This window comes from Coregonus lavaretus, assembly GCF_964263955.1.
Source record: "Coregonus lavaretus genome assembly, chromosome: 10".
In the NCBI taxonomy this organism is placed as follows: domain Eukaryota; kingdom Metazoa; phylum Chordata; class Actinopteri; order Salmoniformes; family Salmonidae; genus Coregonus; species Coregonus lavaretus.
Window position 1 is genome coordinate 13,582,125 of NC_139997.1, and position 14,844 is coordinate 13,596,968.

General features: G+C 42.7%; 1 pseudogene across 1 annotated transcript in view; it reads right to left on the minus strand.

Moving 5' to 3' along the window:
• Positions 1-338: 338 nt before the first annotated feature.
• Positions 339-14,844, minus strand: part of LOC311136496 (ras-specific guanine nucleotide-releasing factor 2-like) — a 69,112-nt pseudogene continuing 54,606 nt past the window's right edge. Inside the window, exons 16-26 of the transcript XR_014615421.1 lie at positions 12,372-13,022; positions 12,024-12,252; positions 11,786-11,892; positions 7,361-7,473; positions 3,807-3,858; positions 3,208-3,311; positions 3,033-3,117; positions 2,457-2,734; positions 2,203-2,320; positions 2,045-2,103; positions 339-1,936 (exon numbers count right to left, since the gene is read on the minus strand). The product of XR_014615421.1 is annotated as a ras-specific guanine nucleotide-releasing factor 2-like (transcript). The remainder of the gene's footprint in view (positions 1,937-2,044; positions 2,104-2,202; positions 2,321-2,456; positions 2,735-3,032; positions 3,118-3,207; positions 3,312-3,806; positions 3,859-7,360; positions 7,474-11,785; positions 11,893-12,023; positions 12,253-12,371; positions 13,023-14,844) is intronic.

A 14,844-nucleotide genomic window follows, 5' to 3' on the forward strand; every position in this document is an offset into this window, starting at 1 on the left:
TACTCCAATATTTCACAATAATGCCTTGCGATCTGTAGGGCGGCATTTTGCATCCCCCCACTGGTCCAAATGTGGAATCTGTACCTTTACCGATATTATGGACAGTAATGGTTTGAGAACATTCCAAGATTTGAAAAATATGCGTGGTGGGAGGCATGGTTTCTGGGTGGGGAGGGAGGATGCGGGGAGGTGGATGGGGACTGAGGAATGGGTTGGGGTTATCTTTGTATACATTTATTTTATTGTTTTTTTGTACCTGTAATCCCCCGTTGGAAAAAATGACCAAAAGTAAATAAAAAGTTCAAATAAGTAAAAAATCTATTAACATACTTTACAAATCAATAGTCAGGTTTTTTAATAATACTGTTGAACAAGTAATCAGATAAAAATCTAACAAATACTAATAAATAAACACATCCAAAGATAAACTACAACACAGAAATATTCAGACAGCTGTTAGTAAACTTTAAAGACTGTACTTCACACTAGCAGTGAGAAATCGTTTGGGTCAAATCTCTTTACCAAAGAACAGAATTTTAATCTTGTCATCTCCAAAACAGAGATGTTACACTGAAATAAACATTGCTGAAACTGCAATTTGGGTAAAAACTGGGGGTAGTTGAGCCATATACATGTATATTCTCTATACTGTTTGGTTCTGGGGAGAAGAAGTTACTGTATATTACGCATTACACGGTTGAGAAAAGTGGCTCTTCATTTGCGTTTACATCGTCATAAGATGTTTATTGTAACAAATAACAGTTTAAAACATTTATACATACAGTACAACAATAGAAATAAGTAAAAGTAAATAAACAAACATGCTAAATGACAGGATGTAGAGTCCATGCTTACATCATCAGTGTGCGTCAACAGGAACAAAGCAGGAACCAATCCAGCAATTGTTCCACAGCCACAGACAGGATAGAATTGGAGACAGACAACATAATGTGGGGGAATTAACAGATCTAAAATGATCATGAAAGTGCAAAAACCTTTAGGGAACGCTCACTATCACTATTGGATCTGAGGCTGACCTTCCACCAGTTCACCAGTAGAGGGCAATATAGAGACAGCCACTGTCCCTCCCCACTAGTCTCTTCCCACGGCTGCCATTTGTCTGGCCAGCTAGACTTCTCCCTCACTAAGTCACAGGCACAGCCAAACCTAAATCTAACTGGGTTCAGTCTTTTTCAGAGCAATGTAAATCCTCTGTAGCTCAGATGGTAGAGCATGGTGCTTGCAACGCCAGGACAGTGGGTTCAATTCCTGGGACCACCCATACTTAAAATGTATGCACGCATGACTGTAAGTTGCTTTGGATAAAAGCGTTTGTTAAATGGCATATATTATTATTATATGTTACACTGTTAATGTATGCAAGATCATCAGGAAATCATTATAACAGTTATTACTAAACTAATACAGCTTATTACTGTATCATGATATGTACATATTTACAAGCAAGGCACTTCTTCACATGAGTTGTTCATTGGCAATTACATTTTTACATTTTACATTTTAGTCATTTAGCAGACGCTCTTATCCAGAGCGACTTACAGGAGCAATTAGGGTTAAGTGCCTTGCTCAAGGGCACATCGACAGATTTTTCACCTAGTCGGCTCGGGGATTAGAACCAGCGACCTTTCGGCGCCTATTCGGTTACTGGCACTACGCTCTTAACCACTAAGCTACCTAAAATAACAAGAACCCTAAACCAGGTGATTCTCAGGGCTCTCCCGTCCATCGGTTCCATGGTTACCAAGCTGATGATAATAAGAATACTAAATACTAAGTGCCATGCAGCTGGAGTGAAACCAACTGTGTGGTGTTTGTGTGTTTAGCCAGGAGGGATACGGGATTCAATCTTCAGGGACAGCTCATACAAAGTGTCTTCATCCATCACCAGAGTCTTATCCAGCAGGAACTGAGTTACCTGGGAGAGAGTAAGTAAGTAAGCATTTCACGGTAAAGTCTACACCCCTTGTATTCGGCGCATGTGACAAAAAACAACTCCATTGATTGACTGTGTAGTGTGTGTTACCTTGGGTTGGTGCTCTATCCTGTAGGGAACTGACGGATCTCTCTGATGATGTGAGAAATCTGGAACAGAGAGAAGAGACAGACAGAGAGATACAGGCTGAGTGACTGACTGTGTGTGTGTGCATGCGTGTGTGAGTTTGTGTGCGTGTGTGTGTTTACCATCCTCATCTTGGAGAAGTTGACGAGTCCCTCCTCAGTGAAGTTGGGTGTTCCCTCTTCGATGAAGGCCAGGTCAGTCAGATACATCCCCAGGTAGGGCACACACGGAGGGTTGCAGCTGCACATACATCAATCCATCAATCAATATTCACATAATATCCATGCTTTCCTAACTTGTCATAAAGTCCTTAGTGATAATCTGGGAGTAAAACCCCAGAGACACACTTTCACCCTTTTTTTCTTCTCCTTCTTAGTTTTTTAGGGTTTCTCTCAGGTTCTTGAATCGGCCTTCTGATGACACTATCTTCTGTAGCCTATCCATCAGTGATTTGGTCTGTTTGCAGACTTTGGCCCATGTCTTCTTCAGCCTGTAGATGGCGCTACGGTTGAGAGCTGAGGTGATCTCTAGAACTCCATTATAGTTGTTGAGGCAGCGACAGATACCAGCCACAGCCAACCACTTCTCTATGGAATTAGCCCTGGAGACCATGTCTGTATGGGCAATGATCTGAGATGCTACCAGGTTACTCATCTACAGCAGGACAAAACAGAGAGGGGAGGGAAGAGGAGCGAGAGAGGGGTTGAGAGAAATGGAGGGTGGGAAAGAGGCAGAGTTAAAGAAAAGACGGGATAAAGAGATATGTTAAGATATGAGTATAGATCTGAAGTGCTGGCTGGTATAGAGCTATAGAGTATAGATCTGAAGTGCTGGCTGGTATAGAGCTATAGAGTATAGATCTGAAGTGCTGGCTGGTATAGAGCTATAGAGTATAGATCTGAAGTGCTGGCTGGTATAGAGCTATAGAGTATAGATCTGTTTTAAATTTTACATCATTAAAGTGCTGACTGGTCTTCATAATGTATGGAGTTCTGTCCAACTTGTCCAGCTTCATCCAGCCCTGGCCCAGAAACTCTCTGGTGGACACAGAACACACCACAATTATGCAAAAACAACAACAACAATAGCACAACAATACTATTCTCCGATTTCGAATATACACTCACTCGTAAGGGATGCTCCTGAACACAATGTGGTCTAGCAAGGTGATCTGTTCAGCCAGCTCCATCGCAGACAGAGAATCAAAACACTCTGCTTTGGGACACTCTGTCTGGTAAACCAATATTCAATCGGTTGATATATTTTCAAAATGCCACAAACAGTATTCCATGTCTACACTCTCTCCACTATGAACTGTATACTTTGGGCTTGTTGACAGCTAATATAAACAAATATACACAAGGACACCAACACTTTACATGTTACGTTTATATTTTTGTTCAGTGTAAATCAAGCACACCTCAAATACTTCTAAATGCATTCTAAAGTATTTAAAATACACAATACACACTAAATACAACTAATTTGTTCTGATTCTTTACGGAGACAACTTTTTCACACAGACTATATCGAGACAACGTCTCTAGTCAACATCTTACCAGGATGAAGTGGAGCAGCGGACTTCTCTGTTCCAAAGTCAGCATGCCAAATTACATCACCATTTATTTACTGACTCAACACAGTTTTTACCACTACATCCCTGTAACTGAAATGGCTTAGCATCTATTCTATGTAGTATTTCTGTGTGTGATTGAACCATACTTACCATCTGTAGGATGTCTTCTATCTTGAGTTGAGCATCATCTTGAGAAAGGGCACTGAGGGACAGGCAGAGTCTCATTAATGAATATAATAGTGTGTGTGTGTATGTGGGGGGGGGGGGGGGGGGGGGGACTTTTTGCCGGTCTCCACAAGGAAAAATGATATTTTAGGCTTAGGGTTTAGGGTTAGGGTTACGATTAGGGTTCAGGGTTAGGGTTAGGAGTTAAGGTTAGGGTTAGGTTTAGGGGTAACGGAAAATAGGATTTTGAATGGGAATCAATTGTTTGGTCCCCACAAGGAGAGTAAAACAAACGTGTGTGTGCGCGCATGTACTTTAGCACAGTGGTTCCTTTTTCGGTTACTGTACCACCAACTAAAGTTTGCTCTGCCTGGAGTACCCCTGAAGTACCCCTTCATGTGGATTTTACCAGTAAGCATATGGTCTCATGAATCTTCTTAAGTCTCCCCTGTGGATAGGCCAAATACCCCCAGGGGTCCTAGTACCCCTGGTTGGGAACAACTGCTTTAGCATGTGCGTGTGTGTTTGTGTTTGTGTCTCTGTATATGTGTGTGCCAGTGGCGGTCAGTGGCGTTTAAGATGAGGGAGGACGATTCTTTTTTTTCATGAGCATGGCCTAATTTCTATTACAGCATATTGGATGACTGTCATTCATATTCCATTCACCAAGCTCAATGTAACATCGATAGGTTTAGGCTACTACATGATACTCAAATGTTCCCCTATACCCATCATGAGGTTGCTACAACCTAGCCTATGAATGAAAGTTTACAGCATACAGTTGAAGTCGGAAGTTTAAATACACCTTAACTAAATACATTTAAACTCAGTTTTTCACAATTCCTGACATTTAATCCTAGTAAAAATTCCCTGTTTTAGGTCAGTTAGGATCACCACTTTATTTTAAGAATGTGAAATGTCAGAATAAGATTTATTTCAGCTTTCATTTCTTTCATCACATTCCCAGTGGGTCAGAAGTTTACATACACTCAATTAGTATTTGGTAGCATTGCCTTTAAATTGTTTAACTTGGGTGAAACGTTTTGGGTAGCCTTCCACAAGCTTCCCACAATAAGTTGGGTGAATTTTGGCCCATTCCTCCTGACAGAGCTGGTGTAACTGAGTCAGGTTTGTAGGCCTCCTTGCTCGCACACGCTTTTTCAGTTCTGCCCACAAATGTTCTATAGGATTGAGGTCAGGGCTTTGTGATGGCCACTCCAATACCTTGACTTTGTTGTCCTTAAGCCATTTTGCCACAACTTTGGAAGTATGCTTGCGGTCATTGTCCATTTGGAAGACCCATTTGCGACCAAGCTTTAACTTCCTGACTGATGTCTTGAGATGTTGCTTCAATATATCCACATAATTTTCCTTCCTCATGATGCCATCTATTTTGTGAAGTGCACCAGTCCCTCCTGCAGCAAAGCACCCCCATGTGCAGTTGCAAACCGTAGTCTGGCTTTTTTATGGCGGTTTTGGAGCAGTGGCTTCTTCCTTGCTGAGCGGCCTTTCAGGTTATGTCAATATAGGACTCGTTTTTACTGTGGATATAGATACTTTTGTACATGTTTCCTCCAGCATCTTCACAAGGTCCTTTGCTGTTGTTCTGGGATTGATTTGCACTTTTCGCACCAAAGTACGTTCATCTCTAGGAGACAGAACACGTCTCCTTCCTGAGCGGTATGACAGCTGCATGGTCCCATGGTGTTTATACTTTCGTACTATTGTTTGTACAGATGAACGTGGTACCTTCAGGCGTTTGGAAATTGCTCCCAAGGATGAACCAGACTTGTGGAGGTCTACAGTTTTTTTTCTGAGGTCTTGGCTGATTTCTTTTTATTTTCCCATGATGTCAAGCAAAGAGGCACTGAGTTTGAAGGTAGGCCTTGAAATACATCCACAGGTACACCTCCAATTGACACAAATTATGTCAATTAGCCTATCAGAAGCTTCTAAAGCCATGACATCATTTTCTGGAATTTTCCAAGCTGTTTAAAGGCACAGTCAACTTAGTATATGTAAACTTCTGACCCACTGGAATTGTGATACAGTGAATTACAAGTGAAATAATCTGTCTTTAAACAATTGTTGGAAAAATTACTTCTGTCATGCACGAAGTAGATGTCCTAATCGACTTGCCAAAACTATAGTTTGCTAACAAGAAATTTGTGGAGTGGTTGAAAAACGAGTTTTAATGACTCCAAACTAAGTGTATGTAAACTTCAGACTTCAACTGTAGGTGCACATAGGTCGAGAGAAAGGTGACACAGGTTTGAGGTGACAGACAGTGACACATTCAATACAGTCTTGCACACTCTTGTCTGCATCTAGCTTATCTAGGGTGTAATCATTAGTCCAACAGTTGCAAGCGTGAGTTTCTATTGGTTCCATTTAAGAAATGTTTTTCAACAGAATCGGCGGAATGAATACACCTCTGATCACGCGTAAACACAGTTCACTTTCATAGCAGCCACATTGTATTCCTTCTCGCATCTACACGCTTTCCTCCTCTCACCCTTTCCCTTCATTTGTGGACTTCAATGCACAACACATCAGCTGTATGTGACCAGGTGAAAAAACCTTTCCAAGCAAAACCATGTCATAACCGCTACACACCGCCTACATCGTTGTCCCCATATTAGCTAAAGTAACATCCTAGTCAACATAGCTAATAGAACTAATGCATTAGTAAACCCGCTACAATCAAGCAGTAACATTACAGTGTATAGTCAGTAAGCAGTTTAGCAGTTACACCGGCGGGCCCCGGTGTCAAAAAATTAATAAAACCCAAAGCTTACCTTGACTTGGAAGAGTTCCAGTGTTGTGTTGGATAGTCATTGCCAGCTAGCTAACATAGCATCCCTCTGTTTGAGCTGGGTGTTTGAGTAGGCTAAACTAGCCAGCTGCATTTGCTAGCAATGTAAGTGAAACTGAAAAGAAAATGGCACTCTCGCTCTCTCTCTCGCTTCTCCTTCATTTTTGAATAAATTAATTTGTTGAAAACTGTTCAACTATTGTCTTTCTCCCTCTTTGAGTCAACTATTCACCACATGTTATGCACTTTAGTGCTAGCTAGCTGTAGCTTCTGCTGTCAGTACTAGATTCATTCTCTGATCCTTTGATTGGGTGGACAACATGTCAGTTCATGCTGCAAGAGCTCTGATAGGTTGGAGGACGTCCTCTGGAAGTTGTCATAATTACTGTGTAAGTCTATGGAAGGGGGTGAGAACCAATAACCTCCAAGATTTTGTACTGAAGTCAATGTACCAAGAGGAGGACGGAAGCTAGTTGTCCTCCGGCTACACCATGGTGCTACCCTACAGAGTGCTGTTGAGGCTACTGTAGACATTGCAAAACAGTGTGTTTTAATCAATTATTTGGTAATATGTGAATATATTTAGTATAGTTTTATCTAAAAAGGATAACTTTTTAAATGTTTAAAAATATATATTTTTATGAAATTCACTGAGGACTCACCTTCCTCCTCTGAGGAGCTTCCACTGGTGTGTGTGTGTGTATGTGTGTGTGTGTGTGTGTACCTTACTATGTTGCCAGTGGCTTTCCTCTCCTGAGGCAGCAGGTCGGGGTCTCGTAGCACCTCCTCCAGTAGAGTCATTACACCCATCTTCAGCTCACTGTTCATCTCAAAGTCCTGACACACACACCATTTTTTGATAATTTCCCCAGTCCTCAGTAATTTCCAGTGCAATACATCTACAGAGGATGCTTTAAACCAGGGGTGTCAAACTCATTTTGGCCCGGGGGCCGCATTTGGTCTTCAACAAGGTCCGGAGGGCCGTACTGAAAATGTGTTATATTTCCTCGGCGTCAAAATTTGCAAAGATTTGTCCTCTATCTATTGTTTTTGGAATGTTCGATGCTCCCTGACTGTCTAGCTTTCATTTTGGTGATTATTAGCGAGCTGGACACAGTCAAGAAACTGTATGAATGTAGGTCCATTATCATTGACCATGATGTCCTTCTGGACAGACTGGAGAGGTGGGTTGGCCTCTTCGGTCCAGTTCTAAATTGGTTTAGGACCTATTTAACCGGTCAAGAGTTTGTCACCCTTGGTGAACATAACTCAGAGAAAATATATATCACATGTGGCATTCCACAAGGTTTGATTTTGGGTCCGGTACAGTTTATATATGTTACCCCTTGGCAGCATTATCAGAAAGCACAGCATTGATTTTCACTGCTAGGCAGATGATACACAACTTTACATTTCTGTGTCACCAGAGGATTTTAGCTCCACGGATAAATTAGACTGTATTAGTGATTTAAATACTTGGATGTCTCACAACTTCCTCCAGCTAAATCAAGACAAGACCGAGGTACTTATAGGCCCTTTTCACGATGACGTCATCTAACTTCCGCCTTTCCGCGTAGCAGGTTAACTTCACTTCCGTTCGCCCGTAACCTGAGACTTCTCAACGAAAATACAACTGTTGACCACTAACTAGCAAGCTAGCTACTTGAAGAAATTCCAAAAGGTACGTTTAAGTTAAATTAGTAAAGTTAAGAGTAATAATGTTTACGTATATGCAATGGTTTGTAACTTGCTAACGTTATTGTTAATTCATAATTGTTCACTGCCTTAGTTACTTAAAAGTGGGCTAACGTTAGCTAACAACAACTTAGTACCAGATACCGATAACGTTAAAAGGTAGCGTTACATTGCTGCCTGGCTGTAATGTAACAAGTTTACTTAGCTAGCTATCTAACCCTTTGTTAGGCAGTTAGTTTATTCATGAATGTATAGTAACTCACCTATTCAAATACTGTTGTGCATGATAGCTAGATAAATATTGATTCCTGGTCAAAGCTGAATGTTAATTTAGCTGTTTCTTTTCTCCCGGTGTCTGTATCGCAACAGTATCCCATCCAACACCGAAGCATGGCACAATCTTCGAGAAGATGCTATTGCAGTGTACCATTTTGTTCAAACAACAAACAGAAATTCCCGTATCTGAGTTTTCACGATTTCCCTGTTGATGGAGAAATACGTGCCCGTTGGGTGAGGGCGATCAGGAGAGATGAGGGACCAAGTTTTAAGATTCTTCGTGGGAGCACCTTTGTTTGCAGTCAGCACTTTCCCCCTGAGGATAGATACACATCGGCCAGTGGACGGATCCGTATTAAACAGGGATCAGTGCCGTCTAGATTCCACTGGAATGATTGGGGTAAGGATAGGTAGACAGCGTTAAACGTAATACCACTGTAATCCAATAATATATTACTTGTACAAAATGTTTAATAATTTAATCCTGATGCAATATAGCTGCTACATTTTGTCATTTTAGGGACTGAAAAGTGATTACCAAAATGTATCATGACAAGCATATGGTTAATTTCACACATATAGGAGGCGGCTCACAAGCTCGGGAGTCAGTTTACCAGCGAGCAAGAAAGCGTCTTGGTGTTGCTGTCCTGGATGATTCTGATCATGAGATGCCTGACAGCACAGAGGGTGCTTTGCCTGCAGTGACAAACGATCACGACTATGCCTGCCGTCCTTCTCCTGGTTAGTATTACAAATAAGAGTAACCATGTATCTGTTTGGCAAAAAAAGTAAAAGTATATGGCAGTTAAGTAAAAATACTATATTTTACTATAGTTTATCTGAGAAACCTGAAGCCGATGAGCCTCCTCATTTTTCTTCATGGACCTGTAACATCGCCCTCTCACTGTCACCTCACCGTTAACTACACTTGAGACTGTTTCAATACAGTGATTGGGAGAAAGGGCGCAGCATTAGCCATTAATACATTACTGACTCTTATCTTACGGTCGATACAAACAGCAGTAATATTAAAAAGAGGCTGCAAAACAGAAACTCGTCAGCTCATAACCTTCGCTAGCATAGGGCTAATTTAAGCTAAATAAAGATAAACACGTACCTTCATAATCAAACAGGTAACCTTCAACGAAGAACTTGTAGCCTTTATCAAGCTTCGATCTTGAAGTAAGGGACCACTTGTCAGCAAGTCGTTCTACGTCGTTAAGTCGTATTGGTGGCAGATGTGAAAGGGACTGGGTGAACTCCATAATGATGTGCTACTAGCTAAGCGTTCCTAAGCGACACCGGATGTAAACATAACCTGCATCGCGGCAGAACGGAAGTTGTCTGACGTCACGTGAAAAGGGCCTATTGTTGGAGCCAAAGCACAGAGAGAGAATCTGGCCACACGTTTTAATTAACGGGCAATAAAGATAAAACACCAGGTAAAAAACCTAGGTGTTATTTTAGATTCTGAACTCAATTTCGAATCACACATTAGGAATGTGACTAAAATAACTTTTTACCACCTGAGGAACATTGCCAAGGTGTGGCCGTTTCTCTCTCAGGCTGATACAGAGAGACTCATCCATGCTTTTATTACAAGCAGGCTTGACAACAGTAATGCTCTCCTGTCTGGACAACCTAAGAAAGCCATTGGTCAACTGCAAAACATAGAGAATGCTGTAGCATGGGTACTGACCAAGACCAGACGTAGAGCACACATTACACCGGTTTTAAGGTCTCTGCACTGGCTGCCTTTGAGTTTTAGAATTAATTTTAAGATTCTTCAATTGGTTTTTAAATCAATCCACGATTGTGCACCCCAATACATGTCAGACATGCTTTTAAGTTATGTACCCAGTAGGTCCCTCAGGTCTTCTGGCACTGGCCTTTTAACTATCCCAAAACCTAGGATCAAGAGGCATGGATAGGCAGCCTTTAGTTACTATGCCCCCAGCCTCTGGAATAGCCCGCCAGAGAACCTGAGGGGGGCCGAAACTGTGGACATATATCTTAAAACACACCTTTTTAGCTTTGCTTTTCCTCAGGGTGTTTTTTAGTCATTCAGTTTTTATTATTATTCTTTAGTTTTTTATCCTCTTATGTTTGTTGTCTGGTAAATATTGCAGTTTTTAGTTTCATTGTTTTTATTATTTTCTTCCTGTAAGCACATTGTGTTGCATTCCATGTCTGAAATAAAGCTTGATGTCTGAAATAAAGCTTGATTTGATTTTTGTCCTTTTAAAGTATATTGAGTTTGTTCCCCCCCAAAAAATAAAAATAAAAACTCAAACCACCCCTGCTGTAAAGGGTACTACAGTCATGTCCTGTCTACTACGGTCAAGTCTACTACAGTCATGTCCTGTCTACTACGGTCAAGTCTACTACAGTCATGTCCTGTCTACTTCAGTCCTGTCTACTACAGTCATGTCCTGTCTACTACAGTCATGTCCTGTCTACTACGGTCATGTCTACTACAGTCATGTCCTGTCTACTTCAGTCCTGTCTACTACAGTCATGTCTACTACAGTCATGTCCTGTCTACTACAGTAATGTCCTGTCTACTACGGTCATGTCTACTACAGTCATGTCCTGTCTACTTCAGTCCTGTCTACTACAGTCATGTCTACTACAGTCATGTCCTGTCTACTTCAGTCCTGTCTACTACAGTCATGTCTACTACAGTCATGTCCTGTCTACTTCAGTCCTGTCTACTACAGTCATGTCTACTACAGTCATGTCCTGTCTACGTCAGTCCTGTCTACTACAGTCTTGTCTACTACAGTCCTGTCTACTACAGTCATGTCCTGTCTACTACAGTCATGTCCTGTCTACTACAGTCATGTCCTGTCTACTACGGTCATGTCAACTACAGTCTTGTCTACTACAGTCCTGTCTACTACAGTCATGTCATGTCTACTACAGTCATGTCCTGTCTACTACAGTCATGTCCTGTCTACTACGGTCATGTCAACTACAGTCCTGTCTACTTCAGTCCTGTCTACTACAGTCCTGTCTACTACAGTCATGTCTACTACAGTCCTGTCATCTCTACTCCAGAGGCCAGGACACCAGGAGGCCCCTGGGGAGCAGGGTGACACAAGCACAGACAAGCACAGAGCAGGTCTGACAGAGGACAGCAGGGGGTAGGCAGTGTGTGTGTGTGTGTGGTTCAGACCTGTGAGTGCTTGGAGACCCAGTGACGCCATACATTGAGGACTCTGTTGGTAGCTGCTCTACGGATGATAAACTCCTTGTCACAGGTCCTTTCACTATTATTGAAACCTAAGAGAAGGAGGTAGAGAGAGAGAGAGAGAGAGCAAGATCGAGAGAGAGAGAAGGAGAAGGAGAAAGCGAGAGTCAGAAAAGGAGATTTACGGTACAGGTATTTACCAGGTGTTGATGTTGTCTTTTACCCTGGGAACTGCTGTGTCCGGCGGCTGCCGTGGCAATAGCATAGGCTGAGGCTGGTGACATCGTACCACGATTGTTCTCCCCCGTGGAACCTCCAGACTGTCTGTATCGCATGTGTCGGTGTGTAGAGGGGGAGCGATAGGGGGACTCTGTCAGGGGGACTCGGTCCTCGACTGACTTGGGGGTTAGACTCTGGGAGGAACTTCTCCAGAGAAACGGTCTCCAGAACAGCTGTTAATTAAAATGCACAGTAAGTGTGTGTTTCTTTGTGTGTGTTTGTGTGTGTGTTCCTGCGTGTGTGTGTGTATGTTTGTGTGTGTATTCCTGCATGTGTGTGTGTGCCAGCCTACCCCTGCGGATGCTGCGTCTGAGTTTCCCACAGAAGGCTTCGATGCGCGGCATGTCTCCTCCCTCTTCCAGCGTTGGGGGGGGTGCAGGTTCTGGTGAACCGGGAGGGCGGTCCAGAGAGGTGGTGGGAGGGGAGTTGGAGACCCCCGGGATTGTTGGTATGCTGGGAGCCCGAGTAGAGGTGGGAGGGGGGGGGGTTGAACCCTGATGGAGCCCAGGTGGAGGTGGGAGGGGGGGAGGAGAACCCTGACGGAGCCCGGGTGGAGGTGGGAGGGGGGAGGAGAACCCTGACGGAGCCCGGGTGGAGGTGGGAGGGGGGGAGGAGAACCCTGACGGAGCCCGGGTGGAGGTGGGAGGGGGAGAATCCTGACGGAGCCCGGGTTGAGGTGGGAGGGGGGGAGGAGATGGAGGGAGGGTGGGTGGAAGTGGGGGAATTAGCAGCAGAGGAGGAAGGGGTGGAGAGGTCTAGGACTCCTGCCTTGGAGGAGAGGGAAAGTTTGCGGGAGGAGAGGGAGAGTTTGCGGCAGTGGACAGGGGAGGAGGGGATGGTAAGAGGAGGAGAGGAGAACTTGCGACAGAGACGGGGAGATTTGTTGTTGAGGTGCTCTCCGCCCCACGTCCCCTGGTTGGTAGCAAAGAACAACTCCAGAGACCTGAGAGGAGGAGAGAAGAGAGGGGTGGGATAAGAAGGAGTGGAGAGAGAGAAGAGAGGGGTGGGATAAGAAGAGGAGAGGAGAGAGAGAAGAGAGGGGTGGGATAAGAAGAGGAGAGGAGGAGAGAAGAGAGGGGTGGGATAAGAAGAGGAGAGGAGAGAGAGAAGAGAGGGGTGGGATAAGAAGGAGTGGAGAGAGAGAAGAGAGGGGTGGGATAAGAAGAGGAGTGGAGAGAGAGAAGAGAGGGGTGGGATAAGAAGAGGAGTGGAGAGAGAGAAGAGAGGGGTGGGAAAAGAAGAGTAGAGAAGAGCGAGAAGAGAGGGGTGGGATAAGAAGAGGAGAGAAGAGCGAGATGAGAGGGGTGGGATAAGAAGAGGAGTGGAGAGAGAAGAGAGGGGTGGGATAAGAAGAGGAGAGAAGAGCGAGAAGAGAGGGGTGGGATAAGAAGAGGAGTGGAGAGAGAGAAGAGAGGGGTGGGATGAGGAGAGGAGAGAGAGAAGAGAGGAGTGGGATAAGAAGAGGAGTAGAGAGAGAGAAGAGATGAGTGAAATGAAGGATGTACTGTATGAGTGAAATAAAGGATGTACTGTATGAACTACTGTATGAGTGAAATGAAGGATGTACTGGATGAGTGAAATGAAGGATGTACTGTATGAGTGAAATAAAGGATGTAATGTATGAACTACTGTATGAGTGAAATGAAGGATGTACTGTATGAGTGAAATGAAGGATGTACTGTATGAGTGAAATAAAGGATGTACTGTATGAACTACTGTATGAGTGAAATGAAGGATGTACTGTATGAGTGAAATGAAGGATGTACTGTATGAGTGAAATAAAGGATGTAATGTATGAACTACTGTATGAGTGAAATGAAGGATGTACTGTATGAGTGAAATGAAGGATGTACTGTATGAGTGAAATAAAGGATGTAATGTATGAACTACTGTATGAGTGAAATGAAGGATGTACTGTATGAGTGAAATTAAGGATGTACTGTATGAGTGAAATAAAGGATGTACTGTATGAACTAGTGTATGAGTGAAATGAAGGATTGCTGTATGAACTACTGTATGAGTGAAATAAAGGATGTACTGTATGAACTACTGTATGAGTGAAATGAAGGATGTACTGTATGAGTGAAATAAAGAATGTACTGTATGAGTGAAATGAAGGATGTACTGTATGAGTGAAATGAAGGATGTACTGTATGAGTGAAATTAAGGATGTACTGTATGAGCGAAATAAAGAATGTACTGTATGAACTAGTGTATGGGTGAAATAAAGGATGTACTGAATGAGTGAAATAAAGGATGTACTGTATGAGTGAAATGAAGGATGTACTGTATGAGTGAAATTAAGGATGTACTGTATGAGTGAAATAAAGGATGTACTGTATGAACTAGTGTATGGGTGAAATAAAGGATGTACTGAATGAGTGAAATAAAGGATGTACTGTATGAGTGAAATGAAGGATGTACGGTATGAGTGAAATTAAGGATGTACTGTATGAGTGAAATTAAGGATGTACTGTATGAACTAGTATATGAGTGAAATGAAGGATTGCTGCATGAACTACTGTATGAGTGAAAAAAAGGATGTACTGTATGAAATACTGTATGAGTGAAATGAAGGATGTACTGTATGAGTGAAATAAAGGATGTACTGTATGAGTGAAATAAAGGATGTACTGTATGGACTAGTGTATGAGTGAAATGAAGGATTGCTGTATGAACTACTGTATGAGTGAAATAAAGGATGTACTGTATGAACTACTGTATGAGTGAAATTAAGGATGTACTGTATGAGTGAAATAAAAATG